Here is a 27257-nt window from a genome sequence, read left to right as displayed (position 1 = left end):
GGCTGGGGCGGGGCCTGTCTGGGGTGGGGCGGGCCTGGGGCGGGCCTGGGGCGGGCCCGGCATGGCCGCCGCGGCGGTTGCGTCACGGAGCCCCGCCCTCCCGCCGCTCTGGGATCTCGCGACGCCTGTGCCTGCGCCTGCGCACGAGTCTGGGCGGGGCGGAGGGAGCCGGGAAGCGGAAGCGGCGAGCGCGCCGGGAGCGCAGCTGCGGGCCTGGGGGCGGCAGGAGCCGCGGAGCCGGCCCGGGAGCGGGGCTGCCGGAGCGGGCGGCCGAGACAATGGCGACGGTGAGTGCAGCGCCGGCCCCGCGCCTCCCCCTCTCGGGCCATTGCGCGGCGGCCTGAAGCCCCGAACCCCGGTCCCCGAGGGCTCCGCGGTGAGGGGGCCCGGCCCTGCCAGCCTCGCGCTGGGGGCTGCGGGCTGCGCCTGCGGCTCCGCTTCCAGGTTTGGGCGAGGTCTCCTCCCCGAGGACCGCCCTTTGGGTTTAGTCCATTCTCTCTGAGGAACCGACGCGAGCTCAGCTCGGAATTCAGGCAGGCGGGCACTGAGGCGGCCGAGCGCCCGCGCGGGGACATGGAAATGCGGGCCCCTCCCCCACTTGGCGGGTCTGGCGGTCGCGAGGGTGGTGCGAGGGGCGGGCAGGGACGCCCGGGGTCTCCTGGTGCGGGTTGGCGGGGCGGGGACCCGGGCTCCGGAGCCCCGACTGTCGCCCGAGGTGCCGGCGCGTCCCGCCCGCGGGTCCCGCCGCGGAGCTCGCCGGGCTCGGAGCGAAAGTCCCGCCGCCTCGTCGGAGGAGCGCGGGCGACTCCCCCAGGTGGTTTCACCGGCTGTGGCTGCGGGTTGTGACTTTGGTCCCGGGCGTGGTGGGTAGCGGCTCGCTCTGCCGCTTTAACAGCTGAAAAAGCGCCCCAATCCACTGACTTAAATATGTGCAAGAAACAGTGTTGAGGTTCCTTATTACCTCGCAATTATTTTAAATGATAAGGCTTCGTAGAGGAATTCGGAGGTGCTGTGCAGCTTGCAAAATTTAAAGGTTAAAGGGCTTGGAATACAGTAGATGCTCATTAAAATATTCGTTGAACGAATGAATCTGGAAACATCAGACAAAGCGGGTCTCACATCTAGTAAAATGTAGGCACATACCGTTTTGCCTAAGATTAAGGAAAAAACATGTAGTTTTGTTTATATGCTTGTTCTTGATTTTTACCCAATATATGCATACTTTGGAAAATCAGTTGTTACTCTCAGTGCTACTAACATAGAAAATAAGTTTGAAACGTGAATTTTTTATTTTGAGGAAAGTTGGTATACATTATCTATTTCTTAAAAACAGGCTTTATTTCTCATTTTGTTTAAAAATAATGGAGAACATAAAGAGGCGCTGGGATTGTATTTTGAGACCCAGCTTTATTTTTCATTGTGAATAAAGTTGTTTATGTGTTTTTGAGGGACTGGTATGGTCTTTAGTTTCTTTTCCAACAAGGGAGAACTGTAAATTGAAGGAGAAAAAAAAAAAACTAATGTTGCACTAACACAATTAAACATTACCATTTCCTCAGCAGATATTCATTAAACATCTATTATGTGCTGAGATCTGTGTTGAGTGCTGTTTCTGGGGATGAACAAAACTCACAATAATCCTTTTTTAAAACGAGCATAAAGTTCTTATAATCGATGTTGCAAGTGGAGGCTGTCTTAAACGCCTAGTGCCTGCTTTAAGTTAGGAAAGATGGCAGGTGAACTGCAGGAACTGTAAATTCCTAACAGTCTATTTAAAAGTTAATAAGTAGCTTAAAAGGGCTAAGATTATTGGGTTACACTTTCATATTGTCTGTTTAGTAAAATCTATCTACATTTTAAAAAGAAGAGAGGAAGAGATTTAACAAACTGGTGTTTTTATTATCTCTCTCTCACAAGAAGATTTTAGTACGGTGTATTTATTGAAAGGTCATGTATTTCTGGTTCTGTGTTCTGTAAATAATCTTTGCAACAACAATATTTTCTATGTTTAAAAATCACTGATGATAAACATTGGATTCCTTTTCCATAAGAAACGTTTTTAAGTAAAGCACCATTTCAGGAATTTTATTTTGTCCTTTTCTTTACTATTTACAAACAAATACAGTATTAACTTGATAGTGCTGAAATTAGAAGGATTATTAGTAATAACTTGTGGTTCCATATATGGACTTTACCTGTAGTTTTACAACTGATAAAACTGCTTGTTAAAAAGAAGATGAAATTTTTAGTATTGCATTTATTCTAAGGTTGCATTGCCTATTTTTATCTTATTTATATATGTTTAAAAACAATATTTGGCCTCTTCCGAAGTCTGAGTTAATGCACTCCAAAGCCAACCTTGATCTTTACAAAATAATGTAGATTACTATTTTTTTTGCAGTTAGCTTTTGTATGTTGGTGGACCCTTTTGACTTGTCAATGCTTATAATAGTTTGTACATTGTTGAAAATAATGTATATGTTCAAATAGACCTTTCAGATTTTAGACTTACTGGCTATTAGCTTTTTATGATTGTTGTTCCTAGGAATAATAAGGAAAGGAATCCCTCAAATTTTAGTAGTAGAGAGTTGTGATAGTTTTTCTTTAAATGTGTATTTTTTGGAGGAAGAAATGTATATTTCTTGACAGTTTACTGCTATCAGTCTGGTGTTGATACGAATCTAATAGTGATGATAAAGAACAATGTAAGCAGGGTGTGGTGTGTTAAATAAAAAGTGCCTGGCATGTTTTTTTTTGGATAAGCGCATCATCAGAATTCTTGACAATCAACAGCATTGAGATATGTTAAAATAATTTTTCCAAGACATCAGGATTCATAATGAATTTTTTTGTACTTTAGAAAACACTGTAAATGTTTTTAAAGTATTATTCCTGTGTTGGAGTAGTTCATAATATTTTGAGGCTGAGGATTATCCTATTTTGTAATTGTTGGAATATTTGAAATGTTGGTGTTTTCTTCATCGAGGTAGATGTGTCTGCTGGCGGGGGGCGGGGGGGGGGGTTCATTTTGATCCTCCCTCAGGAGAGCATATCCCACATTGCAAACCATCAGTGACAGAAGTCAGAAGTTTAGAGTGCCCAGCCCTAAATCTTTAATTTTATGGCTTAAGTAAATTATAATTTTTAGAGACTCTGACATCCTTCTTTTCACTCAACTAGCTTACTTTATAGCTTACTTTAATTAGGAGGAACGTAATGGTGTGTTTAAGCCTAATCAAACAGATATCAGCAATATATGTTGAGTAGGGTAAACAAGTTTATCACCAAATCACTAGACTTCTGAGGATGAAAGAGAGTAATGGTAATGTTAATCATTCACTACAGAAATAGGTATAAATCTGGACTGCCCCAGGCAAATCCGTGACATATAGCCACCATCATGTTGCATGAGTGTAGTTAAAATTAATATCTTGCACCTTCGTGTCATGAGGTAGAATAAAGTAATGTTCCATTTATTTTAGGCAGGGCAAAGTTTTAATTTCTCCTTTGTTGAAATGATGAAAATAGTCTTTAAATGCCTCTCATACGTTTTCTCATTCTCTCTTATTCCACCAAGGGAATCTTGGTCAAATGACAATCAGGAAAGATGGTTTAATCTATATAAGAACACCCTGCAAATTATAAAGTGTTATAGTAACATAAGTTATATTCCATTATCAAGCCAGGAGGCAATGGGATAGGAAAGCTGAAGTTTATTTCTGCTTTTCTGACTTTGGTCTTAACCTTAAGGTTTCATTATTTGAGTGGTCTTAGGTAATCCCCCAAGATGGATTCCCAAGTCCAAAGTGAAATACTTGATTAATATATGTTGCTTTCTACTAACATGAATGATAAAAAGTAAATTGCTTTAACAAATTGTTCTATTGTTAAATTTGTTTTTTAAAAAAACTCACTTATCCACAAAGAATTAACAGATTCATAACTAGATTTTTATGTACTTAAATTTCTTACATATTAATACTTTCCTTAAACAGTTTATACATTTAGTACTATATGATAATTCTTAAGGGCTTTATTTTCATTGCAGTGGTACCAGTGGTATAACCTGCTTATTTAGGGAGAAGAATAAATTATTTTTAAAATTACAAGATGTAGACGTAACATAATTTTTATAATCTTACTTTTGGCTATAAAACAATATCTATTTTAAGTTGGGATTACATTTTAGTCCCTGTCTCATTAAATTAACTAGTTATGCATGAAAGCCAGTATAGTATTTCTAAATTTCAGCTATTCCTCTACCGTCTTCACAATTTACCATAGCCCTGTTACCTATAATGTTATTCTGTATTTTTCTTTAAATGATTCTCCTTTTCACGAAATTTTAAGTGTGAAGAATAATTCACTCTTACATATAAGAAATATAAGAAATATTATTTCCCATAAATAAAAGATATACATAAACATGCACTAAATTAAATACATAACTGTTAAAGGTTAATGTTATTAATATTTATATGTACCTCCCAAAGTTATCTCAAGTACTTCTAGTGTGTATCTGGCACACTTTGCAAAATACTAGTGTTAGCACATAGTAACTATACACAGACTGGGTTCAAATCCTAATTCTTGTTAACTGTGACTTGGCAGCATGAGTTTCTTAGATTCAGTTTCCTCATCTGTGAAGTCAAGTTGATGGTTTTACTCTCATAGCCTTCATTATTGTAAGGGCTAAATAATGCCAGTGAAGAGTGCCTGCCACATAGTAAGAGTGCAGTATTTGCTAGTTCTTATTATTGTTTTTATCATCTTAATCCTCAGATATCTTTGTTATCTGACAAGAGTCATCCTAAACAAAATACATCAGCCAAGAAAGACGGTTTAAAAAATGGTGATATAAATGTAGACTTTGATCAACTGAAACTTGATGATAAAGGTTAGTATAAAAATATATTACCTTTCATAGTTGCCAGAAAACAGTCAGGGTTTAAAATATCTCTAGTGTTTATTCATTAAATCAAAATAAATATTTTTAATAGACTACAATGCCATCGTTCTGATTGTGAATGTTAAGTATGTTCTTATTTTTGCTTGACTTGTCTTTAAAGTCACCTAATATATCTGATAATGCTGAATAATAATATGGACTTTTATTCTTCTGCTTCATGTTTCCAATTTGAAAACTTTTCTTGTGTTTAATTGTATCTCTGTAAATTGTGTACATTTTTTTAGTTTTCTCCTCTATGAAAAGAGATTATGGTCATTCCAAAAAGATCATTAATTTTAATGATATAAAGAGCTGCAGCACTACTTAGTCCTTTTAAAGAAGTTTTCACTTATTCTGTATATAATGTCTTTTTTCCAGTAAAGAATAATTGAAAAATCAGAAAAGTAACAGTTTTAATAAACTGGGAATCAATATTAATTACAGGGAAACTAAGAAGCAGATCACTCAAACTGAAAAGAACTTTTTATTTTGAGACTGCTGAAATCCCTTCTCACAGAATCTTTATGCTTGGTTTTCTTATTTTGCTTAATATTCATCTTTAGATTTGTATGTCAAACAAGTAATTATCATAGTGATTCATCATGCTTTTTAGATAACTTTTCAGAGGGTTAAACATTATAGGTAATTCATAGCTCATTGTTTTCAATTTATGAGACTGTAGAAATTACCAAGAAATAAGTAAAGGCTGGTTTGATGCTAAAGAAAACCTGACAGGAGCTGACTTCTCAGGAAGGCAAGAAAATCAAATAGAACAAGATAGATGGAATCCGAAGTTTACACTAGATTGCTTTAACAATTTACTGAGAAATCCTAACCTATTTGTAAAATAATACTTACCTGCTTCTGTGTTGTGTTGAGTGCCTGAGCTCTTTTAATGTTTTATTCCTGTTTGTGGCTTTTCTGTATACAAAATGAGAAATTGGCCAGTTGGAGGTCAACTTTTTATTTTATTTATTTATTTGTTTTTTAGTTTTTTGAGACAGAGTCTCGCTTTGTTGCCCGGGCTAGAGTGAGTGCTGTGGCGTCAGCCTAGCTCACAGCAACCTCAAATTCCTGGGCTCAGGCGATCCCACTGCCTCAGCCTCCCAAGTAGCTGGGACTACAGGCATGCGTCACCATGGCCGGCTAATTTTTTGTATATATATATTTTAGTTGGCCAGATAATTTCTTTCTATTTTTAGTAGAGACGGGGTCTCACTCTTGCTCAGGCTGGTCTCGAACTCCTGAGCTCAAACAATCCACCCACCTCGGCCTCCCAGAGGCGTGAGCCACCGCGCCCGGCCTGGAGGTCAACATTTTAAAGAGCAGAAAATTGCTAAAAGCTTAAATCCAAGATTTAGTTAGCAGGTAGATAAGCTGCATTGTTTTCCACTGAGCCCTCATTGGACACTTTCCAGGTGTGGTTACCTGGTGAACAAAACCAACTTCTCAGTTTTCATCAGGTAACCAGTACTAATCTATCAAATCCGTATTAGTGATGAAAACTATTTGCTTTCCTTCACTTTAATAATTTCATGTATTTCAGGAATATTTGCATCTTTAGATAGTCCTTAAATGCTTATAATAGTTAGAATTTTCTCTAGTGCCTGTGATTATTCTATCATTTCTTGTGATAGTTATGCTACCTTCCTTTATTTTTATCTATATGTTTCTGTGGGTTTTTTAATTTTCCATATTAGCAATGGTTTTATTTTTTTTCTGCTTGTGTAAATAATGGCTTATTAAGATTTTTAAATAAAATATGAAAATATAAGAAAATTAAAATTACCTGAAGTTTCTCCAACCTGCAGTAATGAATATTTTAGTGACCATTTCAATGCATTTCTTTATGCATATACCAAACTTAATGTTATATCATCTGATTTTATTGTAACTATTTTTTTCTTTTCTTGCATTATTTTTCTCCATATCACTTGTCACAATACTATGTGTTTTGCTTACTTGATACTTGATTAATTACTTGGTTGACTGCCTTCCCACCCTTACATATTAGCTCAGCAAGATCAAGGATTTTTGTTCACTGCCAAGTACAACATGCAGCCCATAGAGTGTCCAGTAGGTATTTTGTACTGAATTAGTGAAGGGTTAGGTGATAGGTGTAATGTATACCTTCTGACTCCTTTACTGTACTGTATCTCTTTACTACTTTTTCACTGCAATATAAAAATGTAAAGCTAGGTGGTTTCACTATTTTCTCTGTAGAATACATTTATAATCCAAAGAGATTAACAAATTAAATGAAGTTAATGAAGAAGGTTAGGTATTAATTACCTAAAGATGAAAGACTCTGCCTGAATCCTAGCACTAATACTTAACAGATTTGTGACCTAAACTTCTATGACCTCAGTATCATCATCTGTAAAATGGAAATAATATTAATAATAGCTCCCTCATGGGGTGGTTGGGAGAATCATGTGGGGTGATGTGTATATAAAGTGCTTAGCATGTTGCCTGGAGCATTCAGTAAGTGCTAGGCTACTCTTGTTACTATTTTACTTACTGAGCACAATAAAATTTACAAATCTCCCATTATTATTTAAAAATCATTAAAACATAAGTAAAAGTACTCATGGATTCATTCAACAATATTTGTGTACTCCCTATGTGCCAGGTATAGGATTTGCTAGTAATTCAAATCTCAATTTAGTGAATCTTTTTTGATTTCAGACCAGGTTCCCTTCACAATATTGACTGTGAGATTGCAGTCTGAGAATTTTGAATTTTTTTTGTCAAGGAAGAAAAAAATTATCTATAATCCTAGTATTTGTGGTTTCCTAAATCATGCTGTCTAACTCAAGTAATTTGTCTCTTTTTTTCGTATGTGCTCTTAACATTATCACAAGTTATATAATACCTGCTGTTGATATTTATCTGATTGAAAGATTTTCTTGGTGCACTATTTCCCCAGCAAAGGAATGTGTGTAAAGAAGTCTCTGAAACCACTAGCTCTAGCCAGTGCTAACACTAAGGAGTTAAGATCCTGTGTACATCCAGTGTTCTCACAGCACTTCTCTGAACCAAGGACAAATGACAGACTTTTTTAGTCGTGATGTACAGTCAGCCCATGGGTTCTGTATTCATGGATTCAACCAACTTTCTTGTCAATATTTGCTAAACAATGCAGCATAACAACAATTTACATGGAATTTACATTGTATTAGGTAGTATAAGTAATCTAGAGATGATTTAAAGTATACAGGAAGATGTGTGTGGATTATATGCAAATACTATGGCATTTTATATAAGGGATTTGAGCATCCTCAGATCTTGGTATGTGCAGGGAGTCCTAGAACCAGTCCCCCAGGGATACCAAGGGACAGCTGTAACAGATTACTCCATTTAGATGTAATTTATTTATTTGAGCTATGAGAGACTTAATATTAACTAATCCAACCCATTTATTTTTTAAGATATGGTTAAGGCCCAGAAATCTTAGCACTGTACTCCAGGCTTTTGGTCTTTAGTCTGGTCTTGCTGATATTTGCTGATAACTTTATAATAAGCTTTGTGATAGTAAAAAGAAATCATGAAATATTTAGCAATTTTTCATTTTCTCTTAAACATGTCAATACAATAATGATCATTTCTGTGGTATATTGAGTTTTTCTACAAGCAGAAATGAATGCTGAACCCTTACGAAGAGATAAAGGTTATTTGGTACATATTGGTGGTCTCTGTCCTTCAGTATCTGAGGTATGCCAAGATTTCTTTTTTGAACTTCATTTTTAAATTTGTTAATTGTGGCCGGGCGCGGTGGCTCACGCCTGTAATCCTAGCTCTGGGAGGCCGAGGCGGGTGGATCGCTCGAGGTCAGGAGTTCGAGACCAGCCTGAGCAAGAGTGAGACCCCGTCTCTACTAAAAATAGAAAGAAATTATCTGGCCAACTAAAAATATATATACAAAAAAATTAGCCGGGCATGGTGGCTCATGCCTGTAGTCCCAGCTACTCGGGAGGCTGAGGCAGTAGGATCGCTTAAGCCCAGGAGTCTGAGGTTGCTGTGAGCTAGGCTGATGCCACGGCACTCACTCTAGCCCGGGCAACAAAGTGAGACTCTGTCTCAAAAAAAAAAAATAAATAAATAAATAAATAAATTTGTTAATTGTTCATATTATGATTATTTGTTGTGTTTCTACTTTTCACAAAGTTATTTCTCTTTTTTTAGGCTGATTGAAGGTCTCATTTGCAGAAATACCAAGTTTCTGAAATTTCAATTTATGATTCTTCTACTAATTACAGGTGTGTTTCCCAAATTCAGTCAAATGTGCATTGCTGTGTGCCTGCTGTTCACTAGAGGTTCTGTAGCAGACATCAGCCACAGTGGTGATAAAGTCAAAGGCCATTCCCACAGGAGTGTCCCAGGCTAGTATAGGGGGACACGTAGACAAATAGTTGCAGTCATTATAGACAAATAGCTGCAGTCATTAGTTTGTGCTGTTCTTAATCAGATCTTTCTTTGATTATACTTTGTAGCTTGTTATTAGAGTGCCTTAGTTAAGGAGAATGGGCTCCAGAAATAGATAACTTTGGCTCAATTCCCAGGTCTGTTAGCAACTTCATGAATAAGTTTGGGCAATTTACTTAACCTTTTTGTACCTCAGCCTCCTCTTTGTCTATAAAGTGAGGTTAATAGTACTGTCATAGCGTTGTTGTGAAACTATGAGTTAAGTATGGAAAGCACTAGGAGTAAAGCCTGGCACATAGTAGATGCGCAGAAAATTGTATTCTATTATTTCTAATTTTAATTGATTTTTAGATGACACTTTTATACTTTTTAGGTAGATGGCTACATCATCTATATATAATCTCTTCCAATATATATGTTGCTACTTTCTATTTTGTGACATTCTCAGATCATTCAAATCACAATGGTGATGGAAATACCTTTACTGTCTTCTGATAAAAAGTGCTGGCTGTTCATTTCAGATATGAAAGTCTTTATCAATTAAGAGAATCCTGTTTGTAGTTGGGGCTGAAATTTGTTAAAAAATAGGTGTTTAATTTTATTTAATGGAGTCACCTAAGAGTATGTGCTTTTTAAATTTTACTCATTAATGTGGTATTAATACATTTCATTATAGTAAAGTAGTAGTATAATTCTAGTAGTATTACCTGATGTGAAAGATTCTTTCAGTATCTTGTTGAATCCTTAAAACAAACTGTGGGTTTTTTTTTTCTTAAGTATTATACATACTGTGTGGAAATTTAGAAAATACAATTAAATGCAAAAATACAAGGAGGTTATAAAAAATTATCCATAGTCCCATCATTTGAAAACAGCCACTTTTCAGATTTGGTACGTATCGTGCCACTGTCTAGGTCTGTGCTTTTGTAGGAATAGCTCTTGCCCGACTGTCTCAGTTACATGGCTAAAATTCTGATTAGATGTTCCAACTCTTTTTTTTTTTTTGGTCTACATATTTCCCCACAACAAGGCCATAGAGATATTCTCTTAAATATTCTGGTAAATGTTTTAAATTTTGACTTTCACATTGCAGGCCTTTGAGTCATCTGGAGGTTATGTTTGAACATAGGAGTTAATTTTAATTTTTTTAGTATAAGTGGTCCCCAGATTGCTAATCTCTGCAACTTTATCATATATCAGCTTTGCAAATGTTTTACATTAAATTTTAATATAAAATTAATAGGAGATAATTCATGAGAAATGCTTACTATCTTTTATTTCTCATCTTCAATTTGGTTTGTCTTTAGTTATCCTAAATAAACATTCTTCCTGATTTCAAGCTAAGTATATCAACCATTTATTTATTTATTTATTTTTATTTTTTATTTTTTGAGACAGAGTCTCGCTTTGTTGCCCGGGCTAGAGGGAGTGCCGTGGCGTCAGCCTAGCTCACAGCAACCTCAAACTCCTGGGCTTAAGCTGATCCTACTGCCTCAGCCTCCCGAGTAGCTGGGACTACAGGCATGCACCACCACGCCCGGCTAATTTTTTCTATATAGATTTTTAGCTGTCCAAATCATTTCTTTCTATTTTTGGTAGAGACGGGGTCTCACTCTTGCTCAGGCTGGTCTCGAACTCCTGACCTCGAGCGATCCACCCGCCTGGGCCTCCCAGAGTGCTAGGATTACAGGCGTGAGCCACCATGCCCGGCTTAGTATATCATCCTTTATAAGAGCATTTTTTATTGTGAAAACTATATTTGAGCCAGTGGTTACAAAATTAAGTTTGAGGTAATTTAAAGTCGTTAATGAAAAATCTTTTGGTTTTCTGCTTTTGTATTTTAGACATGCATCTCTTGCTTTCCAAAAAAAAGAAAACAGTGATGTAAAGATGGCTGTGAAAGGAATGATGCCAAAAAGGTGGGGACTGCTGCTTTACAGTCTTTTTTTTATTCTTTATTCTTGAATAGTGCTACTCTATAAGTGACTAATTATTATACTTTCATCACTTTTTATAGCTAACGTTATCTCATAATTGTTGAAACCATAAAATGCAGTCATTTTATTTTTTTATGCCCTCATCTTTACCTCACTGAGGTTTTAAACACGATGTGGAAAATGATGGAAGTTTGCTTTGTTCGCTCTTTCCACTTCTCAGCAAAATGCCTGCGATCCCGTAGGCATCCACAGACCTTTCTTTTCAATGTATATGTAGTAAAATGCACATTTTGGTGTCCATGACTTTAGATGAAGGCATACGGGCAAGTAACCTCCACCATAATCAAGATACAGAACAGTTTCATCATTCCAGAAAATTCTGTCATGCTCTGATATATTTCCTGTTCTTAAAATTTTACCTATTTCAGAATGTCATGTAAATGAAACCATACTATGTATCCCCAGTAGTCTGGCTTCTTTTACTTAGCTTAATGCATTTGACATTGATCCATGCTGTTGTGTGTGTAAGTATTTCATTCCTGTTCAAGTATTCCTCATTTTTATTCAGTTATTCTCTTACTGACTTTTGAATTTTTTATCAGATATATATGTGATTTGCAAATAATTCTTCTCAACTTGTGCCTTGTCTTTTCATCTTAACAGTGTCTTTCTTAGCAGGGGTTTTAATTTTTGTAAAGTATAAACTATCAATTTTGCTTTTATAACTTTTTAGTGTTGTAGCTAAGAGCTCTTAGCATAATTCAAGGTCACAAAGGTTTTGAGTTAATTTTTATATATTGTTTCAGGTTGAATTGCACTGGTTTTGATTCTTTGTATTTGTTTCTATTTTGCATATAGAATTGTGCCAGTGTCATTTGTTGAGAAGACTGTCTAATGTCCATTGAATTACCTTTGCACCTTGGCCAAAAATCAGTTGCCCCATTTGTGTGGATCTATTTCTAGACTGTGACAGTTCCATTTAACTTTTTATCTATTTTTCCACCCATAGTACATGGCCTTGATTACTGTAGCTTTATAGTAACTCTTGAAATCAGGTGGAATGGGTCCTCTAACTTTATTATTTTTTAAAATTGTGGCTGTTCTAGTCTGTTTTGTCTTGCTATATAAATTTTATAATTCAACTTGTCTATCTACAACAAAAATCCTACTTGGATTTTTACTGGAGTTACTTTGAATTTATAGATCAGCACAAATCCCTTTTTAATAAATGGATGAAAGAAAAATATTCGTTGAATAAATGAATCTAAATTTTTCCCTTAATAAGATAAAGGGATCTCTTTCAACTCGGTCTGTTTTCCAATCCTTTCCTAATTCCTGGAGTTAGGACGTTCCTTTTCTATACCATTACCATTACCATTTCCATTCACAGACCTTTGTCTCTACTCTCAGTCAGGCATAGCCCTTCTTTATCCCGACAGGATTTTCACTTGACTTCGCATTCCTTTGACGTTACTATCCTTATCTGTCTTGTGCTCTTATTGCCAGACTTCTCAATAAAGTGATTTATATCCAATGTCTCAATTTCTTTGGTTGCTTCTCTCCTTTGTCCTAATAATCTGTCTTCAGTTTTTACAATTTCACTTGAACTGCTCTTTCCGTTGTCACTGGTGACCTTTTCGTTGGTCTTTCCCCATCTGCCTTCTTGACTCCTTGGCCTCTTTAAATTAGTCATTTCTTTCTGGAAACTCCTTTCCTCTCATCTCAGTGACCTTTCATATGTAGGGTGAATTTTTTGTTTGCTTCCTTCCACAGTAGGAAGGAAGGAAACAAAGTAGAATTAGGTTACATGGGGACCTAAACAGAAGGTTTGGGAACTGTGGCTTCTCCTCTCCCTTCTCATGTAGCAGTTAATATGGTTTCTTGCCTCTGCATCTCTGTGTGTTCATTCTCTTCCTCCTTTCTGCACATGACACTTTTCTGCCCCCATTTGGCTTTGTTTTACTTAATTCTGACTCTACAGTATTTTCAGTTTGACATATTAATTTGATTGAGGAACACCGAAGGATAAGCCTGAACTCGGCGCCGGGTACGGGCATGGCCCCTTTGGGCCCTCCGACTCCGAGCTTCTCCTTTGGTGGGACTGGTGGGTCGTCCTGAGTGCCGTTTTTGGTCGATGGTCTGGGTTTACTCTGAGCTCGTTCTTTTCCTAGGAATTGTTGTTTGGGATCCTAACTTAGATTTGGAGGTGCATCCTAAAGGGTCTTCTCCCTTGTCTTTTTATCCTAAAATTAATCTCAATTGGCTTTGCTGTGCATTTTTCAAAGAGGAAACTGAACTGTCTTGTTGGTAGATAAATGAGAGACTGAGTTCCTCAGCTCCGAAGACAAGGGGCAACCTCACTCCTCCCAGCCTTGGCAGCCCTGGGCAACCAGGGTCCCGGGTGGGAGTTGCCTGGGGAAATTCCCCGAGGCGCGAGTGGCCCCATAGGGAACCCCCCCCAGACACACGTTAATTAAAAGAAGGCTCTTCCAGGAAACGCATATAAGAGCTGATCACTCGGCGTTTGGAGCCCTCTCGGGAGGTACTAGACCTTCGAGAGAGAAACCTGAGACACCTGAGAGGGTGGGAGCGACTCAGTGGTGAGACCTTGAGGAGCCCCACCCACAAGCAGCACACTCTGATCCACGACACCAAACCCCGTGTTACAGTTCGGTTGCTTCTTTGAAGGAAAAAATGGGACATCCTTCAAAATCGAGGAAAGACAAGGGAGAATGACCCCCATGGGGCACCGCAGTTGGTGTGTGGTGCCTCTACTTGCAAGTAGTTCCGGAAATGAAAAGAGTGGAAGGCGTGCCAGGTGTTGCTAAGGCTCCAGCTGGTTACAGGTAATGCTTGTGCACAGGTTTTTAAGAAAGGGCAAATTACATCCAGGAAAATTCAGAGCCAAAACGGTCGACCTACCGCGCTATATAGAGTTGAAGTGTCTTGAGCTATTTCTCTCTCTTCTTTTCTGGCCACTCTAAACCCTGCTAACTTTTTCTGTGGATGTCCAGATAACTCACTGTTTACGGCATTTACAATGGAAAGGCTACCTGGAGATCCTGATGCCAGTTATTGGTCAAAGGTGTATGAAAATATTTCGGTTTTGGTCTTTTAACCCTAATGGCAGATAGAGTTTACCTCCACTGATTCAGTGTCTAGAGAGAGGTACACAGAAGGTGTTTCTAAATGCAGTGTCATGTAATGTTAACTGGACTGTTAGGGACTCAGAGTTGTCCTAGAAGTTGTGGTTAGAAGAGCTTAAGTTGACAGCTTAGGTTTTCCCTTGGTCTCGTCCATTTTTGTCCCACACTTTACAAGCGAGCAGGTTATGTGTACATTATGTGGCTGTGATAAAGTTTGTGTCTGGGGAAAACGTTTGTAAATTATTAATTTTTGTGTAGTAATTTATTTTAAGATGAAAAGTGATTGGAGATTACAATCTAGAGAATCTCAAAACAGTCTTACTCCTTATAAATATTGTGTGTACTCAAGTGTACAGCCCCCCCTCCCCCGAAAAATTGTTCTGAGACCATTTAGATTGTTTTCCAGACAGCTTAATCTTGATCCTCACGGAAAAAGCATGCTACATCTTTGTATCATTGAGGTCCTGAGGACTGGCCTGAGAGTTCGTTTTTTTTTTTTTCCTCTTTCTCTCTGTCTCTCTCTCTCTCAGTCTGCACTCCCGTGATCTTATGTTGATGTGGGATTCAGAAAACGTAAATGAAGGCTTCAGGAGCAAAAATGTTCTGACCTTGCCTCCTCTGCCTGCCTCTTGTACCAACCCCTCCCTGAAGCTGGCCATAAAACCAGAATCCCTCTACCCAAGGCAGGTCATACAGCCCAGAACCCCTGTTTTTCTGAAAGCTAGCCTTAAAACCCAAACTTAGTCTATGTAAAATGGCCATGAAGTAATTATCTGACCTGCTTTGTTCTTACTTTGTTTTACCGTAAAACCCTGTGCCAGAAAGGGCCTTGCTGCCCTGCAGCCCAGAAGGGAGGAAGGCACACTGGAGAGAGGCCAAGCAGAATCTAAATGTAAAAGCCTTGCTGGTTCTGCCACTCTGCCTGTTAGAATGAGCGCACCCCCTTTGGGCCAGTCATTTCTACTGCACTGGCCATGCTTTAAACATAAATAATGGACAGTTTCCCCTGCACCTTTGAGTGTTCGTTCTGAAGGTGTCCATGCATAAGTTTTAATCCTTTCTCCTAGTAACTTTCACGGCAGTAAATTCTCAACAGGTCTTCATGGGGACCTTTTGGGGGCCTTTGCTCCCAGACTTTGGGGGCCAAAGACACTTTGATCCCTATGATGTCAATAAATTCTGTTTTGGGACGTGACATTTTGGAAGGTTTTAACGAACTAATGGCATGTTGTAAAACGTCTACTAGGTTTATAACGTTTGAAAGTGATGTCATATTTGTCTACTAAGTGTCACTGAAGTACTTACTTGCTTTTCTCGGTAAGATTTACGAGTTTAAGATTGAAAAGCCAGTAATTTAAACTATATTTTAATCCCTGTTCCGTGTTACAGATCTAATTTAGAGGGTACAAAAGTGACAAACAGAAAAGTAACTAAAAATAATAGCTGGAATCCAAGTAAAGTGCTAAGGTAAATGAATAGATAAGATAAAGTAGGTAAATACAAATGAATAAAATTTTCCTACAATTGAAAATCTTAAATTCATTATGTTAAAAGAGATAATCATAAAATGTTTGGATCGATTATAACGTAAAATACTACAACACTGATTCTTAAACATAAGTTTAAAGCTTATACCTTGTAATCTGTGTATTTAGGAATGCCAATAAAATGGGCGACTAACACTTCAAAGTTACTTTAACTTCCTAGGTTTTTCTAAGAGTTGACGTGATCATCTGTATATGGCTGTGATTAAAACTTGTAGATGAAAATAATTCCATACCAAGTTTTTTAATGAAAATGTCATAAGTATTTTGTGAAAAGATGGTTTTGTCTAATTCACTGGTCTTTGAAACTAAACTTCAATATGTCAATAGTCATTAGAAATTAAGTGGATATAGAAGTTAAAGGTCATAAAAGTTTGGCCATAGATGCCGTATCTCTGACATATCTTGGCCAAAACGGGGGCCTTGTGAACTAAAATAAAATTTTGAGGCTCACCCCCCCACCCCTGCCACCGCTGCCTATAACCTTCAAGCCCCCGCTTGCAGATGGCCCAAGTCTTCAGGCCAAAGGGATGTATGCCTCCCACGTATTGATTTATGACTTTCCCTATAGGCCACTTGGGCGTGGATCGAGGTCATGAGCCTCAAATTTGGCTCAGATTAAATCTCTTTCAAATTATGATACAGAGTTCAGTTTCTTTTCCGTTGAGGAGATTGAATCCCGGGCGTGGGGCTCGGAGAAGACTCAGGACCACCGAAGGAGCAGCCGGAACTGGGCGCTGGGTACTGGCACGGCCCCTTTGGGCCCTCCGACTCCGAGCTTCTCCTCTGGTGGGACTGGTGGGTCGTCCCGAGCACCGTTTTTGGTCGATGGTCTTGGTTTACTCTGAGCTGGTTCTTTTCCTAGGAATTGTTGTTTGGGATCCTAACTTAGATTTGGAGGTGCATCCTAAAGGGTTTTCTCCCTTGTCTTTTTATGCTAAAATGAATCTCAATTGGCTTTGCTGTGCATTTTTCAAAGAGGAAACTGAACTGTCTTGTTGGTAGATAAATGAGAGACTGAGTTCCTCAGCTCCGAAGAGAAGGGGCAACCTCTCTCCTCCCAGCCTTGGCAGCCCCGGGCGACCGGGGTCCCGGGTGGGAGTTGCCTGGGGCGATTCCCCGAGGCGCGAGTGGCCCCATAGGGAACCCCCCCACACGTTAATTTAAAGAAGGCTCGTCCAGGAAACGCATATAAGAGCTGATCACTCGGCGTTTGGAGCCCTCTCGGAGGTACTAGGCCTCTGAGAGAGAAACCTGAGACACCTAAGAGGGTGGGAGCGACTCAGTGGTGAGACCTTGAGGAGCCCCACCCACAAGCAGCACACTCCGATCCAGGACACCAAACCCCGTGTTACAGTTCGGTTGCTTCTTTGAAGGAAAAAATGGGACATCCTTTAAAATCAAGGAAAGACAGGGGAGAATGACCCCCATGGGGCACAGCAGTTGGTGTGTGGTACCTCTACTTGCAAGTAGTTCTGGAGATGAAAAGAGTGGAAGGCGGCATGCCAGGTGTTGCTAGGGGTCCAGCTGGTTACAGCTAATGCTTGTGCACAAGTTTTTAGGAAAGGGCAAATTACATCCAGGATTATTCAGAGCTGAAACGGTCGACCTACCGCGCTATAGAGTTGAAGTATCTCGAGATATTTGTCTATCTTGTTTTCTGGCTACACTAAACCCTGCTAACTTTTTCTGTGGATGTCCAGATAACTCACTGTTTAGGGCATTTACAATTGAAAGGCTACCAGTTATTGGTCCAATAACTGATGCCAGTTATTGGTCAAAGCTGTATGAAAATATTTCGGTTTTGGTCTTTTAACCCTAACGGCAGAAAGAGTTTACCTCCACGGATTCAGTGTCTATAGAGAGGTACACAGAAGGTGTTTCTAAATGCACTGTCATGTAATGTTAACCGGACTGTCAGGGACTCAGGGTTGTCCTAGAAGTTGTGGTTAGAAGAGCTTAAATTGAAAGCTTCAGTTTTCCCTTGGTCTTGTGCATTTTTGTCCCACTCTTTACAAGCGAGCGGGTTATGTGTACATTATGTGTCTGTAACAAAGTTTGTGCCTGGGGAAAAAGTTTCTGAATTATTAATTTTTGTGTAGTAATTTATTTTAACATGAAAAGTGAATGATGATTACAATCCAGAGGATCTCAAAACAGTCTTACTCTTTATAAATATCGTGTGTACTCAAGTGTACAGCCCCCCTCCGAAAAAATTTGTTCTGAGACCATTTAGATTGTTTTCCATACAGCTTAATCTTGATCCTCACGGAAAAAATATGGTACTACTTTGTATCATTGTTTGAGGTGCTGAGGACTGGCTCTGAGAGTGGTTTTTTTTTTTTTTTTTCCCCTCTCTCTCTCTCTCTCTCTCAGTCTACACTCAGGTGATCTTATGTTGATATGGGATTCAGAAAACTTAAAACGGAGGCTTCAGAAGCAAAAACGTTCTGACCTTGCCTTGTCTGCCTGCCTCTTATACCAATCCCTCCCTGAATCCGGCCATAAAAACCAGAATGCCTCTACCCAAGGCAGGTCGTACAGCCCAGAACCCCATTTTTTTCTGAAAGCTAGCCTTAAAACCCAAACTTAGTCTATGTAAAATAGCCATGAAGTAATTATCTGTCCTGCTTTGTTATTACTTTGTTTTACTGTAAAACCCCATGCCAGAAAGGGCCTTGCTGCCCACAGCCCAGAAGGCAGGAAGGAACACTGGAGAGAGGCCAAGCAGAATCTGAATGTAAAAGCCTTGCGGGTTCTGCTACTCGGCCTGTTAGAGTGAGCGCACCTTCTTTTGGGCCAGTCATTTCTACTGCACTGTCCATGCTCTAAAGATAAATAATGGACAGTTTCCCCTGCACCTTTGAGTGTTCATTCTGAATGTGTCCATGCGTAAGTTTTAATCCTTTCTCCTAGTAACCTTCACGGCAGTAAATTCTCAACAGGTCTTCACGGGGACCTTTTGGGGGCCTTTGCTCCCAGACTTTGGGGACCAGAGACACTTTGATCCGTGTGATGTCAATACATTGTTTGGGGATGTGACGTTTTGGAAGGATCTAACGAACTAATGCCATGTTCTAAAACGTCTACTACGTTTATAACATTTAAAAGTGATGTCATATTTGTTTACTAAGTCTTACTGAAGGACTTACTTGCTTTTCTCGGTAAGACTTAAACGAGTTTAAGATTGATTGAAAAGCCAATAACTTAAACTATATTTTAATCCCTGTTCCCTGTTACAGATCCAATTTACAGGGTACAAAAATGGCAAACAGAAAAGTAACTTAAGTAAACTGCTAAGGTAAATGAATAGATAAGATAAAGTAGGTAAATACAAATGAATAAAATATTCGTATAATTGAAAATCTTAAAGTCAATACATTAAGTTAAAAGAGATAATCATAAAATGTTTGGATCGTTTATAAGGTAAAATAGTACAATATTGGTTCTTAAATGTAAGTTTAAAGCTTATACCTTGTTATCTTTGTATTTAGGAATGCCAATAAAATGGGCTACTAACACTTCAAAGTTACTTTAACTTCCTAGGTTTTTCTAAGAGTTGACGTGATCGTCTGTATATGTATGTAACTAAAACTTGTAGATGAAAGGAAAATAATTCCATACCAAATTTTTTAATGAAAGTATCATAAGATATAAGTATTTTGTGAAAAGATGATTTTGTCTAATTCACTGGTCTTTGAAACTAAACTTCAATATGTCAATGTCCATTAAAAATTAAGTGGATATAAAAATTAAAGGTCATAAAAGTTTGGCCATTGATGCTGTCTCTCTGACATATCTTGGCCAAAAGGGAGGCCCTGTGAACTAAAATAAAATTTTGAGGCTCACCTCCCCCCACACACACACCATTGCCACCGCCTATAATCTGTGAGCCCCCGCCCGCTTCGAGATGGCCCACCTCTTCGGGCCAAACCGATGTGTGCCTCCCACGTATTGATTTATGACTTTACCTATGACCCCTGTCTCCCTGAAATGTACAAAACCAAAGTATAACATACCAGCCACAGCGAGTCCACTTGCTCAAGGCCTCTTGGGCGTGGGTCGGGGTCATGAGCCTCAAATTTGGCTCAGATTAAATCTCTTTCAAATTATGTTACGGAGTTCGGTTTCTTTTCCATTGAGGAGATTGACGCTTGGGCGTGGGGCTCAGGGAAGACTCAGGACCACCGAAGGAGCAGCCCGAACTCGGCGCCGGGTATTGGCACAGCCCCTTGGGGCCCTCCGACTCCGAGCTTCTCCTGTGGTGGGACTGGTGGGTCGTCCCGAGCACCATTTTTGGTAGATGGTCTTGGTTTACTCTGAGCGGGTTCTTTTCCTAGGAATAATTGTTTGGGATCCTAACTTAGATTTGGAGGTGCATCCTAAAGAGTCTTCTCCCTTGTCTTTTTATCCTAAAATTAATCTCAATTGGCTTTGCTGTGCATTTTTCAAAGAGGAAACTGAAGTGTCTTGTTGGTAGATAAATGAGAGACTGAGTTCCTCAGCTCCGAAGAGAAGGGGCAACCTCTCTCCTCCCAGCCTTGGCAGCCCCGGGCGACCGGGGTCCCTGGTGGGAGTTGCCTGGGGCGATTCCCCGAGGCGCGAGTGGCCCCATAGGGAACCCCCCCACACGTTAATTTAAAGAAGGCTCGTCCAGGAAACGCATATAAGAGCTGATCACTCGGCGTTTGGAGCCCTCTCGGAGGTACTAGGCCTCTGAGAGAGAAACCTGAGACACCTAAGAGGGTGGGAGCGACTCAGCGGCGAGACCTTGAGGAGCGCCACCCACAAGCAGCACACTCTGATCCACGACACCAAACCCCGTGTTACAGTTCGGTTGCTTCTTTTAAAGAAAACAAGGGACATCCTTTAAAATGGAGGAAAGATAATGGAGAATGACCCCTATGGGGCACCGCAGTTGGTGTGTGGTACCTCTACTTGCAAGTAGTTCTGGAGATGAAAAGAGTGGAAGGCGTGCCAGGTGTTGCTAGGGCTCCAGCTGGTTACAGCTAACGCTTGTGCACAGGTTTTTAAGAAAGGGCAAATTACATCCAGGATTATTCAGAGCTGAAACGGTCGACCTACCGTGCTATAGAGTTGAAGTGTCTTGAGCTATTTCTTTTCTTTTCTGGCTACACTAAACCCTGCTAACTTTTTCTGTTGATGTCCAGATAAGTCATTTTTTAAGGCATTTACAATGGAAAGGCTACCTGGAGATCCTGATGGCAGTTATTGGTCAAAGGTGTATGTAAATATTTTGGTTTTGGTCTTTTAACTCTAACGGCAGATTGATAGAGTTTACCTCCACGGATTCAGTGTCTAGAGAGAGGTACACAGAAGGTGTTTCTAAACGCACTGTGACTGTCAGTGACTCAGACTTTTCCTAGAAGTTGTGGTTAGAAGAACTTAAATGGAAAGCTTCAGTTTTCCCTTGGTCTCATACATTTTTGTCCCACTCTTTACAAGCGATCCGGTTATGTGTACATTATGTAGCTGTAACAAAGTTGGTGCCTGGGGAAAAAGTTTCTAAGTTATTAATTTTTGTGTAGTAATTTATTTTAAGAAGAATAGTGAATGATGATGGCAATCCAGAGAACGTCAAAACAGTCTTACTCATTATAAGTATTTCGTGTACTCAAGTGTACACCCCCCTCAAAAAAAAAATTGTCCTGAGACTATTTAGATTGCTTTCCAGACAGCTTAATCTTCATCCTCATGGAAAAAGCATGGTACTACTTGTATCATTGTTTGAGGTGCTGAGGACTGGCGCTGAGAGTTTTTTTTTTTTTTCCTCTCTCTCTGTCTCCCTCTCTCACTCTCTTTCTGAGTCTACACTCAGGTGATCTTTTGTTGATGTGGGATTCAGAAAACTTAACTTAAAACGAAGGGTTCAGGAGCAAAAATGTTCTGACCTTGCCTTGTCTGCCTGCCTCTTGTACCAATCCCTCCCTGAAGCTGGCCAGAAAAACCAGAATCCCTCTACCCAAGGCAGGTCGTACAGCCCAGAACCCCTTTCTTTCTGAAAGCTAGCCTCAAAACCCAAACTTAGTCTATGTAAAATGGCCATGAAGTAATTATCTAACCTGCTTGGTTCTTACTTTGTTTTACCGTTAAACCCCGTGCAAGAAAGGGCCTTGCCACCCTGCAGCCCAGAAGGGAGGAAGGCACAGTGGAGAGAGGCCAAGCAGAATCTAAATGTAAGAGCCTTGCTGGTTCTGCCACTCTGCCTGTTAGAATGAGCGCACCCCCTTTTGGGCCAGTCATTTCTACTGCACTGGCCATGCTTTAAACATAAATAATGGACAGTTTCCCCCTGCACCTTTGAGTTTTCGTTCTGAAGGTGTGCATGCATAAGTTTTAATCCTTTCTCCTAGTAACCTTCACGGCAGTAAATTCTCAACAGGTCTTCACAGTGACCTTTTGGGGGCCTTTGCTCCCAGACTTTGGGGGCCTCAGACACTTTGATCCCTGTGATGTCAATAAATTCTGTTTTGGGACGTGACGTTTTGGAAGGTTTTAACGAACTGATGGTATGTTCTGAAACATCTACTACATTTATAACATTTAAAAGTGATGTCATATTTGTTTACTAAGTCTTACTGAAGCACTTACTTGCTTTTCTCGGTAAGATTTACGAGTTTAAGATTGAAAAGCCAATAACTTAAACTATATTTTAATCCCTGTTCTGTGTTACAGATCTAATTTGCAGGGTACAAAATTGGCAAACAGAATAGTAACTTAAACGAATAGCTGGAATCTAAGTAAACTGCTAAGGTAAATGAATAGATAAGATAAAGTAGGTAAATACAAATGAATAAAATTTTCCTATCATTGAAAATCTTGAAGTCATTATGTTAAGCTAAAAGAGATAATCATAAAATGTTTGGATCGTTTATAAGGTAAAATACTACAACATTGGTTCTTAAACATAAGTTTAAGGCTTATACCTTGTTACCTTTGTATTTAGGAATGCCAGTAAAATGGGCGACTAACACTTCAAAGTTACTTTAACTTCGTACCTTTTTCTAAGAGTTGACGTGATCATCTCTATATGTATGTCATTAAAACTTGTAGATGAAAGGAAAATAATTCCATACCAAATTTTTTAATGAAAATATCATAAGATATAAGTATTTTGTGAAAAGATGATTTTGTCTAATTCACCGATCTTTGAAACTAAACTTCAATATGTCAGTGGTCATTAAAAATTAAGTGGATATAAAAGTTAAAGGTCATAAAAGTTTGGCCATAGATGCCATCTCTCTGACATATCTTGGCAAAAAGGGGGGACTTGTGAACTAAAATAAAATTTTGAGGCTCACCCACCTGACACACACACCGCTGCCGCCACCTGTAACCTGTGAGCCCCCGCCCCCTTTGAGCTGGCCCACCTCTTTGGGCCAAACCACTGTGTGCCTTCCACGTATTGATTTAGTACTTTACCTGTGACCCGTGTCTCCCTGAAATGTACAAAACCAAACTATAACATAGCAGCCACAGCAAGTCCACTTGCTCAAGGCTTCTTGGGCGTGGCTCGGGGTCATGAGCCTCAAATTTGGCTCAGATTAAATCTCTTTGAAATTATGTTACGGAGTTCGGTTTCTTTTCCGTTGAAGAGGTTGATGCCCGGGCGTGGGGCTCCGGGAAGACTCAGGACCACCCAAGGAGCAGCCCGAACTCGGCGCCCGGTTCCGGCACAGCCCCTTTGGGCCCTCCGACTCTGAGCTTCTCCTCCAGTGGGACTGCTGGGTCATCCCGAGCGCCATTTTTCGTGGACGGTCCTGTTTTACTCTGAGCTGGTTGTTTTCCTAGAAATTGTTGTTTGGGATCCTAACTTTGATTTGGAGGTGCATCCTAAAGGGTCTTTTCCCTTGTCTTTTTATCCTAAAATGAATCTCAATTGGCTTTGCTGTGCATTTTTCAAAGAGGAAACTGAACTGTCTTGTTGGTAGATGAATGAGAGACTGAGTTCCTCAGCTCCGAAGAGAAGGGGCAACCTCACTCCTCCCAGCCTTGGCAGCCCCGGGCGACCGGGGTTCCGGGTGGGAGTTGCCTGGGGCGATTCCCCGAGGCGCGAGTGGCCCCATAGGGAACCCCCACACATGATAATTAAAAGAAGGCTCCTCCAGGAAACGCGTATAAGAGCTGATCACTCGGCGTTTGGAGCCCTCTCAGAGGTACTAGACCTCCGAGAGAGAAACCTGAGACACCTGAGAGTGTGGGAGCGACTCAGTGGTGAGACCTTGAGGAGCCCCACCCACAAGCAGCACACTCTGATCCACGACACCAAACCCCGTGTTACAGTTCGGTTGCTTCTTTGAAAGAAAAAATGGGACATCCTTTAAAATCGAGGAAAGACAAGGGAGAATGACCCCCATGGGGCACCGCAGTTGGTGTGTGGTGCCTCTACTTGCAAGTAGTTCCGGAAATGAAAAGATTCGAAGGCATGCCAGGTGTTGCTAGGGCGCCAGCTGGTTACAGCTAATGCTTGTGCACAAGTTTTTAGGAAAGGGCAAATTACATCCAGGAAAATTCAGTGTTGAAACGGTCGACCTACCGTGCTATAGAGTTGAAGTGTCTTGAGCTATTTCTCTCTCTTCCTTTCTGGCTACTCTAAACCCGGCTAACTGTTTCTATTGATGTCCAGGTAACTGATTGTTTACGGCATTTACAATGGAAAGGCTGCCTGGAGATCCTGATGCCAGTTATTGGTCAAAGGTGTATGTAAATATTTCCATTTTGGTGTTTTAACCCAAATGGCAGATAGAGTTTACCTCCATGGATTCAGTGTCTATAGAGAGGAACACAGAAGGTGTTTCTAAACGCACTGTCACGTAATGTTAACTGGACCGTCAGGAACTCAGAGTTGTCCTAGAAGTTGTGGTTAGAAGAGCTTAAATTGAAAGCTTCAGTTTTCTCTTGGTCTCGTCCATTTTTGTCCCGCTCTTTACAAGCGAGCCAGTTATGTGTACGTTACGTGGGTTTAACAAAGTTTGTGCCTGGGTAAAAAGTTTCTAGATTATTCATTTTTGTGTAGTAGTTTATTTTAAGATGAAAAGTTAATGAAGATTACAAGCCAGACAATCTCAAAACAGTCTTACGCTTTATAAATGCTGTGTGTACTCAAGTGTACAGCCCCTCCGCACCAAAAAAAATTGTTCTGAGATCATTTAGATTGTTTTCCAGACAGCTTAATCTTGATCCTCACGGAAAAAGCATGCTACTAATTTATATCATTGTTTGAGGTGCTGAGGACTAGCGCTGAGAATTTTTTTTTTTCCTCTCACTCTGTCTCTCTCTCAGTCTACACTCAGGTGATCTTTTGTTGATATGGGATTCAGAAAACTTAACTTAAAACGAAGGCTTCAGGAGCAAAAATGTTCTGACTTTGCCTAGTCTGCCTGTCTCTTGGACCAATCCCTCCCCGAAGCCGGCCATAAATATCAGAATCCCTCTACCCAAGGCAGGTCGTACAGCCCAGAACCCCATTTTTTTCTGAAAGCTAGCCTCAAAACCCAAGTTAGTCTACGTAAAATGGCCATGAAGTAATTATCTGACCTGCTTTGTTCTTACTTTGTTTTACCGTAAAACCCCGTGCCAGAAAGGGCCTTGTCGCCCTGCAGCCCAGAAGGGAGGAAGGCACACTGGAGAGAGGCCAAGCAGAATCTAAATGTAAGAGCCTTGCTGGTTCTGCCACTCTGCCTGTTAGAATGAGCGCACCCCCTTTTGGGCCAGTCATTTCTACTGCACTGGCCATGCTTTAAACATAAATAATGGACGGTTTCCCCTGCACCTTTGAGTGTTTGTTCTGAAGGTGTCCAGGCCTAAGTTTTAATCCTTTCTCCTAGTAACCTTCATGGCAGTAAATTCTGAACAGGTCTTCACGGGGACCTTTTGGGGGCCTTTGCTTCCAGACTTTGGGGACCAGAGACACTTTGATCCCTGTGATGTCAATAAATTCTGTTTTGGGATGTCACGTTTTGGAAGGATCTAACGAACTAATGGGATGTTCTAAAACGTCTACTACGTTTATAACATTTAATAATGATGTCATATTTGTTTACTAAGACTTACTGAAGCACTTACTTGCTTTTCTCGGTAAGATTTATGAGTTTAAGATTGAAAAGCCAATAACTTAAACTATATTTTAATCCCTGTTCCCTGTTATAGATGTAATTTACAGGGTACAAAAATGGCAACCACAAAAGTAACTTAAACGAATAGCTGAAATCTAAATAAACTGCTAAGGTAAATGAATAGATTAGATAAAGTAGGTAAATACAAATGAATAAAATTTTCCTATCATTGAAAATCTTAAAGTAAAAGAGATAATCATAAAATGTTTGGATCGTTTATAAGGTAAAATACTACAACATTGGTTCTTAAACATAAGTTTAAGGCTTATACCTTGTTACCTTTGTATTTAGGAATGCCAGTAAAATGGGCGACTAACACTTCCAAGTTACTTTAACTTCCTATGTAATTAAAATTGTAGATGAAAGGAAAATAATTCCATACCAAATTTTTTAATGAAAATATCATAAGATATAAGTATTTTGTGAAAAGATGATTTTGTCTAATTCACCGATCTTTGAAACTAAACTTCAATATGTCAGTGGTCATTAAAAATTAAGTGGATATAAAAGTTAAAGGTCATAAAAGTTTGGCCATAGATGCCATCTCTCTGACATATCTTGGCAAAAAGGGGGGACTTGTGAACTAAAATAAAATTTTGAGGCTCACCCACCTGACACACACACCGCTGCCGCCACCTGTAACCTGTGAGCCCCCGCCCCCTTCGAGATGGCCCAGCTCTTCGGGCCAAAGCACTTTGTGCCTCTCACATATTGATTTATGACTTTACCTATGACCCGTGTCTCCCTGAAATGTACAAAACCAAACTATAACATAGCAGCCACAGCAAGTCCACTTGCTCAAGCCTTCTTGGGCGTGGCTCGGGGTCATGAGCCTCAAATTTGGCTCAGATTAAATCTCTTTGAAATTATGTTACGGAGTTCAGTTCCTTTTCCACTGATGAGATTGAGGCCCAGGCGTGGAAGACTCAGGACCACCAAAGGAGCAGCCCGAACTGAGCGCTAGGTACCGGCACGGCCCCTTTGGACCCTCCATCTATGAGCTTCTCCATTGGTGAAACTGGTCGGTCGTCCCAAGTGCCGTTTTTGGTTGATGGTCTTGGTTTACTCTGAGCTGGTTGTTTTCCTAGGAATTGTTGTTTGGGATCCTAACTTTGATTTGG

The 27257-nt window shown here is 40.0% G+C and overlaps 1 long non-coding RNA gene across 7 annotated transcripts in view; it reads left to right on the top strand.

The window, feature by feature from the left end:
* Positions 1-27257, top strand: part of LOC123628847 — a 48674-nt gene that overhangs the window by 6940 nt on the left and 14477 nt on the right. For 4 of the 7 annotated variants that reach the window (XR_006731775.1, XR_006731776.1, XR_006731773.1 and 1 more), the window contains exons 1-5: positions 161-287; positions 4783-4897; positions 8571-8662; positions 9134-9207; positions 11218-11292. This is a non-coding gene — a long non-coding RNA (uncharacterized LOC123628847). Of the gene's footprint in view, positions 1-160; positions 288-4782; positions 4898-8570; positions 8663-9133; positions 9208-11217; positions 11293-27257 lie in introns of those variants that run through there. The other 3 variants (XR_006731777.1, XR_006731779.1, XR_006731778.1) reach the window with 3 other exon arrangements.

The sequence above is a fragment of the Lemur catta genome, chromosome X (assembly GCF_020740605.2).
Source record: "Lemur catta isolate mLemCat1 chromosome X, mLemCat1.pri, whole genome shotgun sequence".
Lineage (NCBI taxonomy): Eukaryota > Metazoa > Chordata > Mammalia > Primates > Lemuridae > Lemur > Lemur catta.
This window is presented reverse-complemented; position numbering and strand designations above follow the sequence as displayed.